The sequence below is a fragment of the Podarcis gaigeae genome (assembly GCF_964106915.1).
Source record: "Podarcis gaigeae genome assembly, chromosome: 5".
In the NCBI taxonomy this organism is placed as follows: Eukaryota; Metazoa; Chordata; class Lepidosauria; order Squamata; family Lacertidae; genus Podarcis; species Podarcis gaigeae.
Window position 1 is genome coordinate 39,585,472 of NC_139681.1, and position 19,177 is coordinate 39,604,648.

The following is a 19,177-nucleotide window of genomic DNA, read 5'->3' on the forward strand; positions in this document are numbered from 1 at the left end:
TTAGTGGACAAATAAAGTGAAAGAAATGGAAAGAAAATGAAAACGAAAAGGGAAGATGCTGTTCCTTGATCATTTAAGCTGAGGTGGTGGTGATGGTGAGATGAACAACAATGACCATGGCAGGAATAGATATCGATTGACAAGTCCATATACTTCCACTGTGCTTTTGGATGCTTCTAAAGCTTCATTTTTAATATGTTACCTGGAACACCATGAGGATTCTATCTTCAAATGTCAAAGTTCAACATTTTACAGTAAAACTGGGAAGAAGTTATTATGGACAAAGGAGTATCAGAAAATGGGCTGCTAGTATGGTAGTTTCACTGGAGGCAAGCTCATTCCAAGTCCATGCATTCTAAATAAATTTTGCCCTTGCCCTGGAAATAACCTCCCAGTAGACCATGTCTGATCCTAGTATTCCCATTAGTTCCACTTCCTTTTCAGGTAGTCTCTAGAAGAAAGGCATGGATAGGATCTACCTGACAGGGGGTGAGCAAATCTTCAGCTCTTTCTACCTGATAGATTAAGCCTGTTCCAGGCCAGCCATGTGGTGGAATATCTGGAGATGGAAGCTGTGAGAACCTTTATCATCAACCAGCAAACTCACAGATCTTAAACTAACTGTTTTCATAGCCTGACTCAAGTAAGACATAAGGAAATTGACCATTGTCTACACCTGAGAATGGGAGACACCTGAGAGACAGACCTTCTCCCACAAAGAGTTGCCTAGACAGTGAGATCATCTGAAGAGGCCATGCAAAACATTCTCCTTGGATGATTTCATGCTTCCAGCATATGCTAAAGACCTTTTTATTTACTCATACATTATCAAAGTAATGATATAGGACAGGTAGATTATTGGTCACGGCAGAAAGTCTGGAACTGTGTATTATATTATTTTTAAACTGGTTATATTATTCATGGTCTGTTTTTGCTTCTTTGTATACCACTTTGGAACTTAAAAATATTAAAGCAGTCTAGGAGTATTTTAGAATAAATAGAATACCAGGTCAGACCATTGGTCCATCTCGTCCAGTAATATTGACTGGCAATGACTTTCCAGGGTTTCAGACACAGAGCATCTCCCAATCGTGCCTGCAGATGCTGGGGACTGAACCTGGAACCTTCTGCATGCAAAGCAGATCCTCTGCCCCTGAGCTACAGCCCTACCCCCTTATCAGGGTTGCTACCCGGTTCCCCTTTCCTGACCTGGCACATAGAAATCCAGCCTTTTCTCATGACTTATCTCCACTCTGGGCAAGCTTCTCCTGCAAAGTTTAGACTGCATCTAAAAAGGCAGAGGAACAGTACCAGGCAAAATGAGGTAGTGGCACCCATTATCTTTACTCAGCTACAAACATCTTGTTGGCAAGAGTGCTATCGACAGGGGGAAAGCTAGACTTTTGGGGGGGTTTGGCAGCTTGATCTACTTGTTAAAAAACAAACTCCAAGTGTGTTATTGTTGTTGTCTCCATTTTGGCTTCATTATTCACTGACGGAGTGAATGAGAAACACCTTATTATTGATAGCAGCAAGTGCTTTTTATTTTGATGTATTACTTGTATGTAAGTAATCACATGGCAAGTACCTGTCTATAACTTATCCTATACTTCCCCATTCCACTACAACTTTATAAAGCATCTAATATCTCATGTTGCATTCTGTTTAAACTTACAGAGAAAGGAGTGTTTTCCCCACCCCAAATGCTCAGTTTTCAGACATCTTGCTAAAGTTAATGAGGCAGTTCGATCAAGGCTGAATTCTCAGGATGTGGTCAGTAATGTTCCCAGACTTCAGAGCAAAGTGATTCAACGAATTCCTTGTTTCTGTCTTCTTGTTAAATAATGGTTCAAAGACAGTAAATTATGATAAGGTTCCATCTTTGACAATAAACTCTAAGGGAAAGTATCTGTTTTAGTTAGGTGATACTGCCATCTAGTGCTGTAGGACATGTTCAAGAAATGCTTCACATAACAGTCGTAATATGAAACAGTGGTCTCAATTTTGCAAGTGCCAATTATCTATTATTACCTATCCATTCTTAAGGAAATCAGCCCTGAGTGTTCACTGGAAGGACAGATCCTGAAGCTGAGGCTCCAATACTTTGGCCACCTCATGAGAAGAGAAGACTCCCTGGAAAAGACCCTGATGTTGGGAAAGATGGAGAGCACAAGGAGAAGGGGACAACAGAGGACGAGATGGTTGGATAGTGTTCTTGAAGCTACCAGCATGAGTTTGACCAAACTGTGGGAGGCAGTGGAAGACAGGAGTGCCTGGCATGCTCTGGTCCATGGGGTCACGAAGAGTCGGACACGACTAAACAACAACAGTAGTAGTAGTATTTCAAGTATTTATATTATGCTTTTCACCGGAAAAGGTCTAAAAAGAAGAGCAAACAAAATTAAACTCAATAAAAGTTAAATACAGTATATAAAATAAAACCTCCACATCCATAAAATAAAATATGATTGGACTCACCCAATACACTTCCACACATTCAAGATGCATACAAATTCCACACCCCCATACATTCACTCACCCACTGCCGCAAACTCCCTCACTCTCATGACCCTACGCCTATCTGTGTGGTTTCTACATTAAGTTACCAAACCCCACAGGCTGCAGACAAACAGGAACCAATCTGGACCTATGATGTGAGAAACAGGCTTCAGTTGCATTGATGTCAGTGGAGCTTACGTAAGCCTTTAACTGGACACTTCTGTCTCACTGATTTCAACAAACCTGCTGCAACTTCCAACTACCTCTTGCCAAATAGTTCCCTGTGTTTATTGACCATGTTTATGAGATGCTCTGTGGAATAGAATTGAATTGAATAATGGAGCATTCCTGCTAACTTTAACAGGATTGAAACAGCCAAATCCAGTAGCAAGTAGGGAATGGTTATTCCACCAAGTAAGCAGGGAAGTTTTTGTAATCAAAAGGCAGTTGGCTCATTCCTTTTAATGCATCAGTTTGCTAAAATATATATTGAGGGTATTTTTAATATTACCCTGCACTGGAACAAATTTGAGCCCATCCTGTCCTTCTTTCAAGGAGCCCAGAGCTAGATATTAGATAAAAACAATCCACTCAGGTAGATTAAGCTGAGATGGGTCCAAGTTATCTCATTAACCAAGCTGATCCCTATGTCTCAGGTGGCAGATCGGAAGGGGGTGGCAGACTGGCACCTCCACAGCCAATCTGCTGCTGCTTCCACAGTGCCAACTGCCACCATTTTGTTTACTGTCTGCCTGCCCTCCCCTCCATTGCTTAGTCCAGTCCTCCAGTCAGGTCCCATGTCAGCATCACAGGGCCATTGTGATGATAAAGTGGAGGAGCCATGAATGCCATCCTGAGATCTTTGGAGAAAAGGTGGAGTTGATAAACCAACACAAAGAAATTATGTGCAAGCATTTACAATGTAGGCAAATATTCCACGGTTGTTTCAGAAGTAATGACTCGTGTTGCTTTGCCAAGCTACCTTTTATATTGTTTGGTAAAGAAGAAATGTATCAGCTGCCAAAATATAATTCCAGCCTTGACCTTTCTTGTCTCCAGGCCATTGTCTTGTGAGCTGCCCACCAGTCCATCACAACTGATTGATTTCTTAGTGTCAGCTGGAGAACTTTAGAGGAGGGGGGGAACCATATCCAAGATAATAACAAAACAGGACCCTAAAGCCAAGTTCTCACCTCCAATACAATGTAATTAAATTCCTTATCCCAGTGTGTGTGTGTGTGTGTGTGTGTGTGTGTGAGAGAGAGAGAGAGAGAGAGAGAGAGAGAGAGAGAGAGAGAGAGAGAGAATCATGCCATGAACCCATTATTGCACTACCGGTAATTTCCCATTTGTTATAAGCATTGCAGCAGAATGCAAAAAATGACAACCCCCATTCTAAATGCCCTTTTCAGCACAAATTCATTTCGAAACCATTTATTTGGAAAGCATTTTTTTTTTTTAAAAAAAAAGAACCACCACCCCAAGCATTACAATTCCAGGGACCCATGGGTCAGGGATCAGCCAGCTAAATTTCTGTGTGACTCATCAGTGACAGAAGTCATGCCCAACTAAGTGTTGCTGGTTAGCAGAAACCTTTTAAAAATATATATATGCAAATGTTTTTGGAAGCTTGTGTCACAGCATCTGACCCAACACCACTGTTTCCGCTTGAAATTACATAAGCAGAAGCTCGTGTTACTGCAGCGAGAGGATCAGCCTGTGCTAAGGAAGAGGGCGGGGAGCCACATTTGCTTTTTAAAGCTTGTGCAGAGCACTTTGCCTTCACATCAAGGATGGGGAACCGTTTTCAACCGGAAGGCCACATTCCCTTCTGGTGGCCACAATCCAGTGGTCTCCAGGGCCAGATGCAAAGGGGGCACAGCAGTGAATGTTAATTTTACCCAAGCTGATTTTTAAAAACACACTCGCTCACTCCTCTCTGTTCTCCAGGCAACCAAGAGGCATTATCAGGGCTCAAGGACACCATCTGGGCAGGAAAAAAACAACCAAGAAGAGTGCAACACACAGTCAGAGAGAGTTACAGCCTGGAGGGATGGAGGTTGGCTGGGGAGTGAGTGCAGCTTGGACTTTAAAGATGACCCTTAGGATTCCTTCCAGGCTACCCCCATTCCCCAGCTACCCCCCATCTCTCCAGGCTGTAACTCTCTCTGACTCTCACTGAATGTGTGTTGGCCTCCAGGCCTGAGATTCCCCATCCTGCTTTAAATGACTGGTCCCAAGATATGGTCCACCATTTTGCCGAAGCTAAGCATGTCTGGGTATGGCCAGTGCCTGGAACCACAGCCCCTTTGGGTTCCATGACTGTAGAAAGGCAGGATATAATGGTAAGATAAATAAACAAATGGACATTGTATCGGTGTCAGGAAAGCAGACCTGATCATTTTCAGAGCACCACAAGAGCAGCTCCATCCTACTGATGGCTATTGTGTAGGGTCTAAGGATGATTCTCAGGGCAAGATGGAGAGGATCCGTACATCAGCCCAGACTATTTGCAGGAAATGTATGTGGGGGGGGGGGAACCCTGATGATCTTCCAGTGAAATTGAGATTTGGTGGTGGGCCATCCACTCTTTTGTGTGCACAGAGATTGCCTGCAGCAAAGGCAATGGCTTGGGCCTTATTTCTCACAAATGGAACCCCACTCACTAAACAGGGTTTTCCTCTCTCTTCCTTTCTGCCATACTCCCCCTGCACCTACATACCTTAGGGTAGAGGGGACCTTCTGGAATGGCTTGGGGTGCCGCACAGAGGTGAAGCAAGGGAGTTGGCAAAGGCCAGACGGATGCAAGAGCTCAGAAAAGTCTGGTTTTCCCCTGCTTCATCCCACATGGACCAAGTACCTCCAAGGCCACAGACTGCAATTCTCACTTAACTTGCTTCTGTTTTGAGCAGGACTTAAATTATGCCACATGTGACCCGCTTGCAAAATATTTGAGTCTGGTCTTCTGAGCCTTCAAAGCTCATATTGTGTGTGTGTGTGTGTGTGTGTGTGTGTGTGTACATACACACACACAAATAATGTTTTGAGCATTGCAGTGGCGTGGGCTGTTCTACGGCAAGTGAGCAGTCAATTTCTGTGTCATCCTTCCTTTTCCCCTGCTTTTCATTCCTCTCAAGAGATGCACAATTGTGCACCTGCATATAGTCAATTTAGCTGCTCTTAGTGTGGAATTGGGTTTTATCTTGCACAGAACAGGGACTTCATTCTGTCTGGAGTCTAAAAAGCACATTAAAGATTAAGCCCCAGACATTAAGGGGTAGCTTGAAGCTCAGAAGGAGAAGAAGTAGGTGAAAGCCTCAAGGGAGATTGCTGTCTTATCTGTCCCTTCCCAGCTATATTTTAAGTCCACTCAAATTTCAAACCTTTCTTAATCTTGCGCTTATGAAAAAGTGGATAATGGGGCCTCCATCTCTTGCGACGCATGTGTCAGATTTGTCATCGAGGTTGGTGTTTTTCATCATAACCCGCAGTCTTGCAACATATCTGGTGTTAACATTTCAGAAATGGGTAACAAATCATTTAACAGCTGGAGGGAAATGCTTCGGAATGATTGGAACTGTATCGACATCAGAGTCTTTCCCCTGGGGAGTCAAGGGCATCGGCACTGATGCTCACAGGAGAGATCATTATGGCTCAGCATGCACCGTAGCTCCCAGATGTTTGGAGATTGTATTGTAGAGACTTAATCCCTGCAGTGCACACATGTGGCCTGCTCTGATTGCTGGTCACACCCATTTTTCAAGGTGTTGCAATGTTTCGAGCTGAAGTCTCTGACATTAGTTCCTAGAAGCATATCTAAAATATGCATGCACATTTGGGCATGACAATAGCCCGTGTATGTCTGTTGAATGATTCTTTTTAGTGAACGAGAGAGTTGGGGGGAGGGTCAGAAAAAGTTTTGTAGCTGCTTTTGAAAATATTGTTTGTCCCCAATACAGTGGTACCTCGGGTTAAGTACTTAATTCGTTCCGGAGGTCCATTCTTAGCCTGAAACCTGAAGCACCACTTTAGCACCACTAATGGGGCCTCCTGCTGCTGCCACACTGCCAGAGCACGATTTCTGTTCTCATCCTGAAGCAAAGTTCTTAACTCGAGGTACTATTTCTGGGTTAGTGGAGTCTGTAACGTGAAGCGTCTGTAACCCGAAGTGTATGTAACCCAAGGTACCACTGTATGAATGAATGAACTTTATTACGGTCTCAGACCGTATTTAAAAAGCATATAGATAAAATAGCAGTTAGAATTTTTTAAACCGATAATTGTTAGAGCAAATGAGGACAAGGAAACAGGCATAGGATAAAACGTCTGGATAAAATACAAGATTGAACACTGATAGTGGATGGATAAAAAACTGATAATTAAAACAGATAAGAACTAAAAACAAACAAGCACATACAGTTAAAACAACTGTAAGAGCAAAAGAACTAAAAGACTCGCAGTTAAAACAACTATAAGAGGCTGCAGAGTAGAAGCCTCTTAAATAGAGGACACTCACAACATTAGAAACTGCTGTGCAGATATGGTTAAAACAGACAATTAAAACAATGTACAACACTAAATTTAGCAACAATGTAAACAATAAACTGTCCCAGGGAGTTGACTCAGAATCATCCATGGAGCCATGTTTGGGGATTTTCATGCCGGACTATTTTGAGTTGGGCGATGGTCTGCGCCTACAGATCTGTACACAGAATCTGGCGACCATCCAGGTCATCTTCTTACCTTTGCCTAACAGCAAAAGGTCAAATTTTTGCTTTTGCGGGAGGTCGGCGAGCCTCACCAGTAGGGGATCCAAGATCTTACTACATGCCTCTTTATAAAAAGGACATCTAAAGAACAAGTGTTCTGGGCTTCCTATCTCTCCCAATGGGCAGGTGCAAAATCTCTGAGCATACAGGACCCTTCTAAAGGCTCCATGCAGGACCGGCGAGGGAAGAGCCGAGCTTCTGGCAAGTGTAAAGGCCCTTCTTGCATCCCTAGATACAAGAAAGAAGAGATATACTGCCGGTGCAGACTATAGAATTTCTCCAATTGCACAGTCCTGCTGTCTCTCGGTGTCTAATATTCTTTGCCTGACCGTAGCTTTTGCCTGGCCCAAGCCCAGACTTAGAAGGGCTTGAGGGGCAAAACCCAGTTTCCGGAGGGTGTTCAGGACTGCAGTCTGCCAGCCCAGGTACCACTGTATATGGATGGTGGGTTTCTGGCCTGACATCAGCACCCAGCATGATGGGGCAAACCGTCTTTTTGTCTTCTCTTTTCTTCCCCTCAGCCTTTTTACTAGAGCAGCTACTGTCCTCATGTCCTGTGTTTGGGCTCCTCATAGGCTTCTGCTTGGCCACTGTGGAAAACAGGATGCTGGACTATATAATCTTGGGTTAGATCCATCAGGGAAGATATGCAAACAACCTGACCTTCAAATCACACAAAGAATTTTGCAGCCATATGGGAACTATCAAACTGGATTGTCTGGGAGTTCCCTTATGATGAATTCTGTAGCCACTCATATGAGCACTCCTGAGAGCTACCAGACCTGATTCAAGGTGTTGGTACTGGTGTACAAAACTCTGATTTACTTGGGACCCAAGTACTTATAGTAGTGTTTTCCTCAGTACCCACAGGGCTTTTGCAGTGGTGGCACCCTGGTTACTGAATTCCTTCAATATGGAGATCCAACTGTCTCCTACACTGCTGTCATTTGGGTAACAACTTGAAACATAAAACATATTTGTTCATTCAGGTCTTTGGAGAAGAGTTCAGTAATGTCTGCTGCATTGTATTTCATTGTTGATGATGATTTTAATTGTTGTTTCAGATTGATAATATGTTATGGTTGCTGTGAGCCTAGATCCTAGGATCCTAGAGGAAGGAGGATGGGATACAGAACCAATAAATCAATAAAAAATATTGTCAAGCAAGCTTTTTGCAGTTCTAGCCTTCAACTGCACTCTTAAAGGCAGCCTCATACAAGCAGGAATTTTAATTGCCCTGTCTCTTTTCTGCCGTTACAGAAATTGCTGGGAAACTGATAATGCAGGCAGGCCAACACAGATAGCGCCAGGGACAACAATCTGAGAAAAGTTGAGAAAAATATATACAAGCTTGCCAGTTTAGACTGCAACATTCCCAATCTGCTTCAAAGAAAGAAAAATAGTTAGTTGTTATAAGAACAGCTTCCCAAACCACATGTTACTGAATAAGAATCAAGGCTATACTCGCCACTTGGACATTCAGACTCAGTTTATGAGACATTTAGATTCAGTTTATGATTCATGGATGAGTCTTCATGAATCATCAACTGAATTTCTTGGATTTTAGCAGTTTTAGAATCTGCTCCCATGGCCTGCGGATCTTCTCTCAAACTATGCCATGGTGTTTTTGCAATCTAAATATACCCATTTACCTAGTATTAAATGGCATTAACTTTGAACTAAGAGTAGTTTACCTCTGAGTGGACGTGCCTAGGGTAATGATGCAACTGAACCAGTTGGCATTGGACCAAACCTTCACATTATATAATTGCTTATTTGTGCATTGCTTATTTGTGGTGCCAGTCTTCACACACTAGGCCTATCAGGGCTGGCCCAATACATTTCGCTGTCTGAGGCAGAGCAGCAAATAGTACCATCAGCACCACAAGTCAAGGTGTACAGTAGAGAAGACCCTTCAAGCTATTTTGTGACAGAAAACCCACAAGCACTTCTCTCCCAACCTGGCAATAAAAACTCAGTAACAACAAGTTGAGGAACAAACTATTTTCATGACACCCAAGTTCAGCTGCCTGAGGGAGCCACCTCACTCACTTTAATGATAGGGCCAGCCCTGCAATATGCCCATTTTTCTTTTGCTATGGTGTGCACATATCATCTGAAAACAACTAACACATACAGAGAAAGAGAGGAAAATTAGTGGTGTAGATCTGTGCACAGAAAAGGCTGTTGGGCATTGCTTATTGAGGGCATCAAAATTATGAGCATGCGTCTGTGTATTAAAATTTGGTACATACACACACAAACAGAGGTCATCCTGTTCACCAGAAACAAGTCTGAAAACAGGACAGTTTGCCATCTCCCTTTTGAAATGATCTGAACTCTATGTCATAATTACCTATGTATTAGTCTGCACTAGATAAACCACACGTGTGACAGATCACAGGGATTGGGAAGACCAGCACCCTTATTTTCAATCTTGAAGTAGCTTCGTATTGGGGGAAGGAGAATTTTCACTGGCATCTTCAGATGTATCTGTACTGAACAATGCAAACTAGTGTAGGAGGTACTTTAGGGAAAGGAAAGACATTTTAGGAAGATTAGCATTTCTTCATTAGTTTGCTTTTATTTTCATTTTCATTTTAAATATTCATGGCCCTAACAGGCCTTCAAAGCAGCTATCAGTAAATGAAAATTAATACATAATAAGCATAAGATTCTTTTTAAAAAATAAATAAATAAATGGCATTGGTGAAAGCCCTAGAGGAAAATGATGGGACACAACCACTACCCAGACTTTAGATGTTGGTAACTTCTAATGAGATGCTGACTTTCACACACAGAAACCTGAAATTTCAGCTATTATCCAGTATGTGTAATGCAGTCCAGGGCATTTTTACTCAGAAGTCCTATCCTGCACAATTGGACTTACTCCCAGATAAGCAGAAGTGTAAAAAAAGGGGGAAAAGGAGGAGTACAGCCTTTGTCTGAGAAGTCACATGACTGACTGTGTACTCAAACCCTTTAGCCCAAGTTGACCTGACTGCAGGGTGACATCAGCACCTGGCAGGTCAATCACAGAGAGCAGCTCTATAATCCACCTTTAAATTAACCTCCAACCTCCTAACTAAACTAAACCTCCTAACATCCAAGTTTAAACTAACCTCCTAATCTCTAAGCAGCACCATGTTGCTGGATCTAGCTGCCATTTTTATTTCCCACAGTGCCCCTGGATGATCTGTGTGTACCATTGTGGGAAATTAAAATGGGGAAATTAAAATGGCAAGTAAGCCCAGTCCCCCAGCACAGCTGCTACCCATAGGCACTTCCGTCTTTCAAATTTCAGCCCTATGCGAGCTCAAAACTCAGCACTCCCCACCTCTTTGCCTTCCATTCTGCTCAATTCACTATGTCAAAGAAAGCTTCAACTGCATTTATGTATGCAACCACAGCAGGAATCTCTATGCACAGAAGTGGAAGGATGAGGGAAAATACCCAAGAAGGAAGAATAGCTGATGAAAACCTTGGAGTGCACAGAAATGGCAAAACCTACATCACTGATAAGAGACACAAATTTAGATTCCTTTAAGGAGGACTGGAAACCTTTCCATATGTGAAGTTGCTTTCCGTATGTGAAGTCCACAGCGGGGTTTGAAGTTTAAGGGGGGAAATAGCAGAACATATTAAGAAACCTGTTAAAGAGGATGGAAATGGATTTGGTGGGATTAAAAAATGCAATTGTCTGAAATTTTGTTTACAAACATCGATGGTGGGTGAGTGGGAAGTTATTAGTAATGCTGCCTTAAATCTGTCTCTGCTACCCATAATTGCAAAGTAAGGCCAACAGGGCCCTGAAGGGAAGGAAGGTGACATCAAAGGGTGCTTTGCCCAGAGACTCCTCAAAGCTGGAACTAGCTCTGCCCATCCTAAGTCAGGAATGGGGAACCTGTGGTGCTCCAGCTGTTGTTGGACTTCAACACCCATCAGCCCCAGCCAGCATGGTAAATAGCTAGGGATGATGGGAGTTGAAGTCCAGCATTGTCTGGAGAGCCACAGGTTCCCCACCCCTGCACAAGCATCTTATGACACAGAAAAGCAAGAGACCGTGTTGTAGCTTCTCCTCGCAACAGAGTTAACCCACATTTTGGAGAGGAAATAGTACTGTGTGGAGGAGACTGAGCATCCCCACTATTGACTTGCTATTTGTCTGTGCTAAATAAACCTGAAGCTGCTTTTCTGTAAGTGGCCACTGGCTTCCAGTGACTAAAACATCCAGTTTTTGCCCTGGATATCAGCAACGCTTTTGGGAGAGAAGGCTTATTTCCTCTCTGGGAACAGAACGTCCATTCACCTATCTGAGGGTAGCCATATTCTGCCTACACCATATTTGTTATTAGGAACATAAAAGGTAAAGGGACCCCTGGCCATTAGGTCCAGTCGTGACTGACTCTGGGGTTGCGGTGCTCATCTCGCTTTATTGGCCAAGGGAGCCGGCGTACAGCTTCCGGGTCATGTGGCCAGCATGACTAAGCAGCTTCTGGTGAACCAGAGCAGCTCACGGAAACACCGTTTACCTTCCCGCTGGAGTGGTACCTATTTATCTACTTGCACTTTGACGTGCTTTCAAACTGCTAGGTTGGCAGGAGCAGGGACTGAGCAATGGGAGCTCACCCTGTCACGGGGATTCAAACCGCCAACCTTCTGATCGGCAAGTCCTAGGCTCTGTGGTTTAACCCACAGCGCCACCCGCGTCCCTTTTATTAGGAACATAAGAAGGGCCTATTGGATCAGGCCAGTGGCCCATCAATCCAGCTTCCTGTTCTTACTGTGGACAACCAGAAAACTGTGGGAAACCAGCAAGCGGGACCTGAGGACAAAAGCACTGTCCCCTCCAATGGTTTCTAGTAACTGGTATTCAGAAGCATTGCTGCATTTATGGATCAGAAAGGCTCCAAGGGAAGTGCTTTTGTTATTTGGACCAGCTTTTAACTTTTAAAATCTCACATCCAGTCCAGGAAACATCAGAAGGGCTGAGGACATTTTCAAATTACCATCCCGAGACACAGGATCAAGCAAGATAAAGCGAATAGATTGTCATGTGGGAATTGCACTTGAGTATTAAATTGTTTCCAGAGTACGCCCGTTGCTAAAAAGCAATTTAATTCTCATCACATTTTCCTAATGACACTTTCCCCTCATTATCTGCTTGATCCTATTCTTCAGAAGTTTTGGCCATTCTGATCATTATTTTAAATGCACTCGTCGCATCCAGCTAAACTGACTCGGTTCCTCCCAAACTTGCCTGCTTTTCTTCCATTTTACACCTAATTTGCAGCATGACCCAATAGGTTGAATCTTGTCATTAATAAGACCTTGGCAACAGTTACAAGAACAAAAACAAAAATGTATCTTCTTTCACAGCACTTTTTGTTTCCCTATTTACTAGGGCCGTAATTGTACACCTTGCGTTTATAGATAGTAGAGTGGTGGCAAATTCAGAAGTGTGGGACCCCCAAATTCAGAAGTGAGGGACTCCTCTGCCTGGGGCAGAGCTTTGATGGAGAGCTGTTGAGCTTTTTAGGGAAATAACGTCAAAACTTCCTTTGCTGGACTTTTGAGGCTCCGCCCTCCTGCAATGCCTGGGACTCCCAGCAACTCCCAGCCCTGCAGCTCCCACTGCCTCCCTACGATCCCCCCCCCAGCTTCCGGTGCACCCTGGCCCTCCGGCCCTGCCTTCCTTTGCTACTGTAGTGGCAGCCAAGCCCCCTCACACCCACATCCCTTTTATGATTAGATAGTCTTCTATTCTACCTTATTATTGTACAAAAATAATAATTAGGGGTATGCAACAATGTAGACCTTCATGGGTTGCCTTTCAAGTAGACCTACTTTGGTGCGTGCACATGAGCAAACAATTTGGCGTGCTCCAATACCTTCTTTTGGGGTGACTTCAGTTTTTCCACAGCTACTGCACGCTGAGTCCCTACGTGCATCTACCTAACGATCTACCACAATGCCAAGATCCCTTTCCTGGTCATTCACCACCAACACAGACCCCATCAGAGTACAGTATATGTGGAGCTGGGATGTGTGTGTGCATGTGTGCATCTCTATTTACTGCAATGTGCTTCATGCATTGAATCACATTTGCCGTTTTGTTGTCATTCCCAGGAAAAGCAGCAGTACAGCAGTGGCGGTGTGTGTGTGTGTTTGTGTGCCTGTGTACTGAGGAAGAACAAGTGCCTGGATGCTCCTAGCAAAGGTACAGAAGAGCATGGCATCATACATGTAAAACGTACATGGGCATTGACATGGTAAATGGATATCCAACTTAAGGCACCCCGAGTTGATCTCATTGCTGCTTGTCCCTGGTGTTCATGGGGAAGGGGAGATTTTACCCAGGGACATCCTGGTTCATGGCTCTCTCTTTTTAGCCCAGTGGTGGCTAATCTGCAGCCCCCAGATGTTGTTGAACTACAACTCCCATCATCCTTGAGCTTTGACCATTCTGATTGGGGCTAATGGGAGTCCAAGAACATCTGAAGGGGCACAGTTTCCCCAACCCCATTTGAGCCGCTAGACCCTGCACAAGCTCTGCTCTCTTTCCCACTGCCTTTGGAGCCTACATGTTCAGCAATCGCTTACGAAAACACAGCTTGCGAAGCAAGTGACCTTCATCAATTACAGGCCTTTGGCTTTGCTGTATCCATAACTCTGCAGCTGTGTCACTGTGTTTTCGCTCAGATGCTTTCCCTTCTCCAAGGTTCATTTTCCTGATACTCCCACATCAAGAGCTAAAAGATAATTCTCCCTCCGCCTGCGTGTCTTCCGCCCTCCTCCACCTGTTTGATATCTGTAACTTGCATCAAGGCTATGTGAACTCTTCCTCTCTCATCAAGGTCCCCGGTTTAGATTTCTCTCTTGAAGGCTAAATCGCCTCTGTACAGAACTCCCCTTCAAAATAAGGTTAAAAGAAGAAAACGGTCTCCTTATTTGAGCTCCTATGAATTAAAATTGCAGCTTCCATGAAGGTTACTATGTATTTTCCCTCAAATAATTTTTCCAAAAATAAGCAAAAATAAGTTTTGCATATGTCATTAGTTAACAGATGAATCATTGGTTTTATAACTATAAAATTGTAGAATCTAAGAAAGATAGAACTGGAAGGGACCCCAAGTGTCATGCAGTCCAACCCCTTGTAGGAATCACAGCTGGCTTTAAAGCACCTGGCTTCTTCCAAAAAATCTTGGGAAATGTAGTGTGGTAAGGGTGCCGGGAAGTGTAGCTTGGTGAGGAGCAAACTACAGTAAGTAAAAGGTAGTCTCTGCTGGATGGTACTTGTGATCTTATGGGTCTTACTGGTTCTGAGAAACAGCCATCTAGTCCAGAAATCCATTTCTGACAGGTCAGCCATAACCTGGCAAGATGAAAGCCAAATGGAAGCCTTGTGGTTGCGTGTTCTGGACAATGTTGTACTACAGCCACCCCAAATGGAGCAAGTGCACAGGTTGGGAGTGCTCTCTTGGGCTTGCTGATCAGAAGGTCAGTGGTTCAAAACTCTGCGACAGGGTGAGCTCCTGTTGCTGTATCCCAGCTTCTGCCAACCTAACAGTTCAAAAGCATGCCAGTGTAAGTAGATAACGAGGTACTGCTGCGGTGGGAAGGTAAACAGCATTTCTGTGTGCTCTGGTTTCCATCACGGTGTCCCATTGGTTTTGTCATGCTGGTCACATGACTCAGAAAGCTGTCTGTGGACAAATGCCAGCTCCCTTGACCTGAAAGCGAGATGAGCACTGCAACCCCATAGTCACCTCTGACTGGACTTAACTTTCCAGGGGTCTGAAATATACTCAGAGTCGAGAGTGGATTTCATGCTCCTTATTCAGCTCATAGTGGTGAGGAGGGAATGGAAGTCCCCTCAGAGTATCTGCTTTACATACATTATTTACACAATGGGCTGCACGTGATTGGCTAATTCCGGAATTCTCCTGTAGGCCAATCAGGTTGTGGATTCACTTCTATCTGGAGCTGGATTGGGTGGCTCCTGCCGACCAATCATACTGCTGCATTGTTCTAGGACTAATCAGACTGCTGCATTTTGAATCCTATTGTTCTAGGACCAATCAGACTGCTGCATTTTGGATCCTATTGTTCTAGGACCAATCAGACTGCTGCAGTTTGGATCCTATTCAACTCAGTACATAACAGGGTCCTTGATCTTTACCTTTTAACTTTTTGCCATCAGCCCTCCTCAAGTGGCTACAGTGGAAAATAGTTCATTTTATTAGCTTCTGCTGGTGTGCAGTCAACAACTGGTCTTTGACACAGATGGCCTAGCCACAGTGACCTATGAACCTCAAGACCGGATTATCATAGTTCACCCTGTGTGGGGCTGCCTTTAAGGTTAGCCCAGAAGCTGCTGGATGGCACTTCCTTCCCCAAACACATAACACCTCTCTGGAAGTGGAAGAAGGCTCTCTCTACTTCAGAACAGTGGGGCATGGTGGCTGGGTCAATTTCTGTGCTGGCAGCAGATGGGATGAGATGGCATGAACCTTTTTTAGAATAGGAACACAGAAACATAGGAAGCTGTCTTCTACTGAGTCAGACCACTGGTCCATCTAGCTTAGCACTGTCTATCCTGACTGGCAGCAGCTCTCCAAGGTTTCAAGCACGTGTCTCTCCCGGTCCTACCTAGAGATGTCGAGCAGAGCACTGGCACCTCCTGGCCCATCTGCCTGATGGATAGTCTTGCCAGGCTACACACTTGTTACCTAGAAGTAACAAAAGGCTCTTGCTTAAGCTCAGACAACAGGGTGCAGTTGTCACTGTAAGGAGCTGTGAAAGCTGTTTGAAGCCTTAATTGTAATATTCAGGCAGAGGGCATCCTCGGTAGTGGTGCCCACCCTGTGGAATGCCCTCCCATCAGATGTCAAGGAGATGAGTAATTCTATAACCTTTAAGAGGCATCTGAAGGCAGCCCTGTATAGGGAAGTATTTAAAGGTTTAATGTTTTACTATTATTATTTTTTATATGCTGGAAGCCACCCATATTATTATTATTATTATTATTATTATTATTATTATTGTCAGATGGCTGTTGCGGTTGCTCGAGAGTAACCAGGCAGGACTCCAACCTGTCTTTTACAGGCTTTATTTTGGTGCAAACTATTTACAGTGAAGAGCGTCACAAGTACATGTCTGACTCAATCACTAGCAGAATCCGGGAGTGGCCTTTTTTTGTACCTCTCCCAACATTAAAGTTTCTTTACCCCCAACCGTTTCCGCCCCTCCCTGTGCCTCGACTACTGCGCAGGATGGGTGATGGCAAGGGCGTGCTTCCCTCCTCTCCGGCTTGCTCAGGAGCCGTGTTAAGGCTCTCACTAGCATCCTCTGGTCCCTGCTCCTCTTCTCCGCTGGAGGTGGGGCTTTCCTCCTTGCCGGAAGATTTTCAGAGGCTCCCTGTAACACAACTGCCCATCTGTCTCTTGCCTCTGAGCCGATGGCAGTTCCCTGACTATTATTATTATTATTACTGTATTATTATTAAGGCCGGTGCAATGCAGTGCACAATGCAGTACTGATCTTGCATAGTGGACCATGCCCTCAATGAGACAAGGTGTAAAAAACCCTAGTGCCAGGGATCCCTTAGGTTCTGTGTGCAAGGTAAGATTATGCCATTTTTGCCAGTGCTGCATGACCAGCCAAAGATGTTGAAACGCCTTCTTCCATAGATGAGGATTTAAAAGGATAGAAGAAGCTCACCACTGCATCCATCTGATCATCCTAGCCCAGTGGTTCCCAATTAACTAAGTACTGCAGAACCCTTGTTTTTCAAAAGCCAAGCCATGGACCCCGTACTTTTGAAAATGTTGATACCTCTGTCGTAATTTTTGCTATGTGATTGGTGCCATGGACACACCTTTGGGTCCCCAGGCCACCAATTGGGAATTACTGTCCTAGCCAGAATCTGCATTGATGAGTGAGTCACATATATCCTACAGTTAATAGGAACTTGTCATTGTCACAGGGAGCATTTAATATGTTTCTGATTCTTTCAAAGCACAGTTCAGCTGAGCTTCCCCTTTTCTTTTCTCTGCCCCTTTCTTGTACAGGTTTTCTCTGGGCCCAGTGGAGAAATTGCAGATGGAAGAGAATACAAATTATATTTTTGCATTCTTCTAGCTGTTACACTTCAGATTCACAATACCTTGCTTGTTTTGTTTTCTCCCCCCAGCGCTTCCGGGCCATCTGCATTTGTGCTACTTACAAAGAGATCTGGGCATCACTTGTTTATGCATTCCATGTCTCCACAGCTTTAGATGATCTAACAGAAAACCAGAGTGAGAAAGCAATGTTCTGATAAGCATGTAACAAAGAACAGTTTCAAGCTGGTAAACTCCTCACATTTCACACTGTATGTACACAAAGATATGAAGCCTTTTCTAAACACACACACATTTTCCCCCCCTTTGGCTAGGCTTCCATTTCTCATAAACAAAAGAAAGGTCTCATTTTCTCCAGGGTTTCTTTTAAAGATCATGTGCTATACAGGTGAGATTCGGCCCTTGAACTATAAATTAATGAACTAAGAATAATTACCATAGTCTAGGTTTGCACTCCTATTCACTGACCTGGATTTAAGAGAAAGGGCTGTAGCTCCATGTTAGAGCACTTGCTTCTCATGCAGAGAGTCCCTGGTTCTATCCCTGGTGTCTTCAGGTAGGGCTGGAAAAGTCCTGCCTGAAACCCTGTAGAGATTTTACCAGGCAGTGTTGACAATACTGAGCTTGATGGACCAAGGGTCTAACTCAGTTTAAGACCTAGTATGCTGGCAGTGTGGGCACAACCTGTTTCTTGCTCATGACCTCAATAGTTTTCTAGCGTAGGGGTGGAGATACACCACCTCGCCCCTATTCAAAGGCCGGCCACTTCACCTGTGTTAAGAGACAGCTCTAGCCAATCAGTTTGCAAGGTGGGTGTGGCCGTGGGCCATTTAATCTTAGTGCAGCCAGCCAGCTCCCTCTTCCTTGCCTCTTCGTCATGTCTCCCTGCCTGCCCATCCTCTTTTCATGCTTTGCTCTGAGATGACCTTGCTATGGCAATTGTCAGTCGCCATGTTGTTGTGGCTGGATAGGAATTTTTTCCACTTGGCAAATTGGCACCGGCCATTTGGCTCCCACCTACCTAGTAGCAATTGTCACAACTTTTGTGAGGTTAGGCACTGTGTATGCCTTTGTTTGTTTGGAGGGGTCCGGGGTGTGAGTACTATCTGTTAAAGGGATCCGGGATGTGAGTACTATCTGAAGCTTGGGCGTGGGCTAGGGCCATGTCACAGCCCTTACAGGGAGCCCTCGAGGTGGTGCCACTATCTGATGTAAGTTATAGGGCACCCCCTATCAGTGGTTTACCCTTCTGTGGACTCCCTGTAGATGGGCAGGAGTCAAGATATAGCCTGGCTTCACCCCAGTGCCTAAGCCAAACCATGCACATCTGTAATCAATAAAGTGGTGGCCTATTTGAACCCATAAACCAAAATATTCCGTGTCAGTGTGATTTATTGTTCTCCTGGGAACTTTGTGGCTTGGGTGTCTTGGTGCACAAATGCAGGAGTGCCGAAAGTCTTTGGCCCGCCTTTAATTCCCTTGTCATCATTATGCAGCACAAAATAATGTATACTCTGATAGGGCATGCTTTTAAAAATAAATAAATAAGCCTATAATATGTGGTTCGTTGCAGGCAGAAATCAAAAGTTTAAGACATTAGGGCACCTGGAAGAAAAGTGCCAGCTTTCCCCAAATAATAGCGGGTGGTGCTATTGGTTAAACCACAGAGCCTAGACTTGCCGAGTAGAAGTTTGGCGGTTCGAATCCCCGCAATGGGGTGAGCTCCCGTTGCTCGGTCCCTGCTCCTGCCAACCTAGCAGTTTGAAAGCATGTCAAAGTGCAATT

The 19,177-nt window shown here is 44.3% G+C and overlaps 1 long non-coding RNA gene across 1 annotated transcript in view; it reads right to left on the bottom strand.

The window, feature by feature from the left end:
- The window catches only part of LOC310845702, a 40,620-nt gene extending 22,505 nt beyond the window's left edge, over window positions 1-18,115 (bottom strand). Inside the window, exons 1-2 of the long non-coding RNA XR_014564919.1 lie at window positions 17,861-18,115; window positions 17,437-17,553 (exon numbers count right to left, since the gene is read on the bottom strand). This is a non-coding gene — a long non-coding RNA (uncharacterized lncRNA). The remainder of the gene's footprint in view (window positions 1-17,436; window positions 17,554-17,860) is intronic.
- Window positions 18,116-19,177: the final 1,062 nt, after the last annotated feature.